Here is a 5,608-nt window from a genome sequence, read left to right as displayed (position 1 = left end):
CATCTTTTGTGAGCGGTGTGAGCTCAGGCAGTGTCACAAGGAAGGGCTGTACTCTCTGTCTGTGTGTGAGGTGCTGAGGAGGGGCAAAGTCAGTAATTCCTGTATATCGTTACCTCGCTGCCTTTGGACAGGGACGGCGTGACCTGCAGACAGTGTGCCAGGGAGAGCAGAGCCCTGTGCCCTGTCAGGCCCCTTCAGCTGGGTCTGCTCCTCCTCTGCTCACACCTCAGGAAAATTGGCTGTTGCACAGGAGAGCAAAACTCATGTTCTCAGAACAGACCAAAATTCTGTTACTGCTCTCATGACAAATGCAGTGTTAGCCAGCCCGTTTGTAAAGACTTCCTAATTCATTTGGTTTAAGTAAAAATGTCTTGCCAAAGGCTTTCTATCCTTTTTCCCCCAGAAAAATTGCTTTTTGATGAAATGAAAAAGTAACTTTTGATTTAAGAGAATTTCTCGGGAGGAAAAATGGTAGCCAGATGTTTGACAGAATGACAGAATATTCTGAGTTGGAAGGGAATGGCCCATACAGGGACCAACCCCCTGTCCCTGGTGTCATTAGCACCTTGCTCCCTCTAACCAGCAGAGCTAATCTCGGGGTCACCATTTCAATGTAATTAAAAACCGAAACCTTGAAAATATTTGGCATTTTTTTCTTAAAACTCTTGTGTGATGCAATTTTTTTTAACCTAATAGAAGACAAGCATAAAAATAAGCCCCTTTCAATGAAAACAACTCAGATCAGTAGATAATGCACGAGAGGGTTGGATTGGGAGCCTGGTGAGAAAGCTACCTTTATGTGGGGAGTGGAGGAGAAGAGGACTGTCATTTCTGAAGGTATCAGAAATGCAAGGGTTTTATTCTCTTCTGTGTTCTGCCTCTCATTCTCATTTTTGTGTGTGTATTAAGTGGCTCTTGCTGAGCTTGGTGTTGAGATGTGTCATTGTGATAAATCACCTTTTACTGGAGATTATATTTTTTCTTCAAATGAAGCTGCCAGCAAGACACATTTTAACAGTTGCAAGTGACTGCAACATTTTCTGTCACCTTTTCTCTTTCTCCCTTCAAAATATTATACAATAAATTCTGACTTCATTCTGTTGAGGACTATGTTTTCCAATAGGAGGGAAAAAATAACAGAGGTGGCAATTAACAACTGTCAGCACTAGTGAAGGATCTTTATACATGCATGAAAATTGCATTTTCTCCTACCTTGCTTCTACTTGAGGAATCCCAGCCCTTGCAGTATTATCCAATGAAGTTCTCCAGGATCCCCATGGAACAAGGAATCATACAAAAGTTCAGAGTTGCCTGGGATCAAATTTCAGAGTCATGGTGTGCCTGTAAAGAATAATCATCAGGTGTGTTTTGCCAGCCATGTGAACCCATGTTGTCAAGTTTAGACATCAGATATCAAGGTCATACAGTGCCTTCAGTAAATTTACTAACTTTTAACAAATAGTTGTGCCATTTTGTCTTCCCTTCAGAACCGCAGAACTTTGTTGTTATGCTGATGTCACTGTTCCTACCCCCTAAAAATTTTGGAATGAATATAGGAAGTAGTGTATCATATTTTAGCAAGAAAAGAGTAAAATGTTTTCATTACACTAAAAATAATTTCTAGAACTTTGTTATTTTTTCAGAGCTAGCAACTGGGAGACAAGATATCTGGAAAATTGTCTTGAAAAGTCTTATCAGGGTCATCAAAAGATTACATTTGTTTTGGTTTTGTCAAATTATTAATTCGTTTCGACATTTTTGAGGAAATAATTTTGGCAATCCAAGTCACAAATAATAAGTTGTACGTAATGCCTTTTGGTGTGCTTGACAGTCACTTCAAGTGTTACAGTCTTATTTCTCAGGAAACAGGTGGTTGAATCGCAGCTGGAACCTTGAGGCTAATCAAAGAAACGGGAATTAGTTCTTCATAGTTATGTAAGGTAAAACATCACCTCCTTCTGAAGGTGGCTGGGTCACTCCAGTGTAAGGTTAAGTCACTCGGTCGGAGGAATGAATGGTGACACTGGTCAGGATACAAGCTGTCCAGTCTGACCCCAGCTGGTCCCTCTCTCTCAGGACTTCTCTGCTTGGTGCCCTGCTTTGGTTTCTTTGCTCTAAAATTTCTGAACTCACTTCCATTTTTGTTTTTTCTCCAGTTTTTACTTTCAAATGAATTCCACATCATTTTGCCCTTGAAGTCCATTTATAGCAGTGGTTGTGAGTGAAAAATCTGTGGTGTGATATATTCCCATCTGAAAATCAATCCATTTCAGAGTTCTCTTATTATTTCATTCAATTCTTCCTCCTTTTTAAACTTTATATTGCTAGTGGATACTCTCTGATTTTTCGTGGGGTTTTGGTTTTTTCCATCTTGAAACAGATCTGAGAAAACACCAACATTACAATAGGCCCCACAGAAGCTTCTTTTTTGCATGCGACCTGGCCAGATTTCTCTTCTGTTTTTCTAGCTGAATTTCTCATATTTCAAAAATTAATTTTTTTGGAAAAGGAGGGGAAAATAGGTTGAATTTTCAGAGCTAATTTCCAGGTGTTAAATGCCAAATCACAAATGCCAGACACCTTATTTTGTCAATATCCTGTGAAGGTCAGTCATATCCTACACAAATAGTGACTGTATGCCAGTGTCTTGGATAACTCCTGAGGCAGTTGTAGCAAAGATAACAGATAGGCACATTAAATAGTCCCACCACGACAAGGAGTGCAGCTTGGTCATGGACGAGAGCCCCATTCCTCTGTGGTTACTTGATAAACACTTTTAATTATCAGCATTGTCATTTGCATAATGGAATTGTACAGCTGGCCACACGCAGCGAATGGAGTTGCCACATGCTTTCCCAGTACTTGGCACAGGCAGAATTCCTGGAAGAATGCTGGCTCTGTCAGAGGGAGGGGAGCAATTGCCCAGCACAATGTAGGGGCTGCCTGCTCGGGAGGAAGGGGTTAACTGGGCTGGACTGGGAGCTCCTTGGGCAGCCCTCGGGCACCAATTTGCTGGCCTGTATCATAAACCACTTGCTGTTGGTTGCAGGAACCTACTTTAGGGCAAACCGTCTGTTTTTTTCTTTGCCACGATTCAAGCTTAATTCTGGGGAATCAAGAGAGCTTTTTGACAGAGATCCAAGAAACTGATGCAATGGTCAGCTGCGCTTCGGTATCCCGTGGTTTTGGCTTTGGCTCCAGCTGGAGTGTAGCAGAGCTGAGCAGATCCTGCATTTCAGACTCTCCTGCAGCAGTGCTGAAATCAGAGCAGGCTGTGGGCAGAGATGGATGCCTGCTTACCTTCAAGGCTCCAACACAGCTGCGTGGATCAGCAGATGGCACAGTGCTGCCAGCCATGGGCCACAGACAATAGGAACTGCTCTTCTTCCCGTGCTGTTCCAGATGGGAGGCCTCTGAAGGGAAAATGGAAATGCTTGTTTTGCAGTGGTCTTTCCAGCTCTGTCTGCCCTGCACTTGGTTTGCTCTTCCCATCTGGGAGACACTTTCCCCCCCATGACACCTGATTCAAGACGAGCATAGCCAGCCTTAGTGTGTTGTTTCATGATTCACTTTGACCTTGTAATATACACAACCCTACTCTTTAAGCTATCACCAATCTCAAATGTAGAATGAGACTTAATAAATAGCATGATTTCTGACACTTTGTGGAGTTAGAAGTGAAGCTTTTGGGCTACAGAGCCACAATCAGTGGATGACATTCAGAGAGAAGGAATGCATCAGAATTAATCTGCTCCATCTGGGGCAGTCAGAGCTTGGCTGCCAGTGCAGTAAGAGTAAACAGGATTGCATCTTTGAGAATGACACAGTATTTGGCATAAATAAGTTTTAATTTCATCCCATTGCTGAGGCAGTTAACGCTGTCCATCACAAAAACCTCCTTAGGTGCTGCTCCTCTGTGTGAGTGGGTGGTTATAGAGCTCCTGTACATGAAGAAGCATTGGCAGCTTGGGATGATGGAGCTTAAGAGAAATGAATTGAATTTTTGGTTATAAAAATAGAACTTTTACTTATGTCTTCATGGTATCAAGAGCTTCCCAGCGGGAATCCTTTCCTTAGTGATGTGAGTAAAGAGAAGGGAAGAGCCGTGTGTCAGCTTGTGCTGACCTCTGCCATCAGCAGCCCCAGGGTGCTCGGTGATACACCTTGGGGATGTCCTCCTAGTGCTGTGCTGGACACAGAATGAGTTGTCAGAGTATCTCCAGGTTCTGACTAAGGGCTTACAGATAAGAATCATGAATTCTGAGGAAGGATTTGGGAAGTCAGTCAGCTCAACAACAAATCCCCTTCCCAAAGAGCTGTCGTTATTTTCCAGATACAACATTTTTATAGGACTATCAGAGTATTTTACAGAAAGATTTTCCTCTCACTCATGAAATACTAGGAATTGGTTTTGGTTTACATTTTTTCTCTGATTCCCAAGTGCTTACTAAATGAAACAAGCAGCAGAGGATGAATATTCTCATCAATCATCTTTTCTTTGTTTGTGCTAGTCAAGACCTAAAAATCCTCTTTAGAAGAGGAAGGAGGAAAACTCTGGAGGCTTTTTTTTAATCTTACTTCAAAAGCAGAGGCTTCCAATTTAAGCCCCAAGCCCCATAAAGTAATTTTGTCAACTGGCTGTGTAGTGGCATAAACCCAAGAGAGACGGCCAGTCTGGGAGGTTGTCTCGTCCATGGACATAGTTCTGACTTGGCAGCATGGGCTGACCCCTGGAACACTCAGGGCTCCCTCACATGTTTTGGAGGGGATGTTCAGCAGCCCCAAGAGCTGTTTGAGTTTTCATGTCACACAAACAATTGCAAACATCCCTTTTCTAACCACAGCCCTGAACACTCTCTGAGGTAAGAATGCTACAGCAGACCACTCAATATATTATTTTCCACAGAAAATTCCCTGCTACTCTCCCTTGCTAGATAAAACTTCCAGTATATCAGGGTTTTCTTTTTCTTAAATGATTGCCAAGTTTAACCAAAAGTATTTTTTTGTGAGCACATCTTCAGACAACCTCTTGGAGCCAAAACCTCAACAAACACTGAGGACTCTATAGTATGAATTTACACATTGTCTGGAACATCCACTGTTTTGACACAAAGATAACACCTATATGACAGCATTTGGAATAGCAGGTTAATTGTGTGGTTTCATCACAAATTGCAGCATCAAGGAAAATAGTTGTTAAAAACAGCTGCACCTTGCAATGGAACAAAAGTAATAATTGAGTATTCCAGGGTTTGCTGTTGAGGCAACAACCTAAATTTATTAATGACCTGGAAAAAATAGACCATAAGCTTTCAAAATTTGTGGATAAAATCTATGGAGCTTGTAATGTCCATGCAAAGATAAGTAAATCATTGGGACAATCATTATTACAGAAGATGAATTTTCATTTGGCTACGTGTCAAGTATTATGTGCAGGCCAAAATAAGGCATTTTCTCTGTAACATGCTGGTGGGCTTTAAGCTTCCCATTTCCTCTAAGGAAATATTGAGCAGTCTGGGTAAATATTTAATTCAAAAAATGTCCTCCCAATGAGCAGAAGCTGTAGCAGAACAGCTGGGACACCCTGGAACATTGTACCTGGGCCAGG

The sequence above is a fragment of the Corvus brachyrhynchos genome, unplaced genomic scaffold (assembly GCF_000691975.1).
Source record: "Corvus brachyrhynchos isolate BGI_N302 unplaced genomic scaffold, ASM69197v1 scaffold19, whole genome shotgun sequence".
Classification (NCBI taxonomy): Eukaryota; Metazoa; Chordata; class Aves; order Passeriformes; family Corvidae; genus Corvus; species Corvus brachyrhynchos.
The sequence above is the reverse complement of the archived record's forward strand: the minus strand, read 5'-3'. Positions refer to the sequence as shown.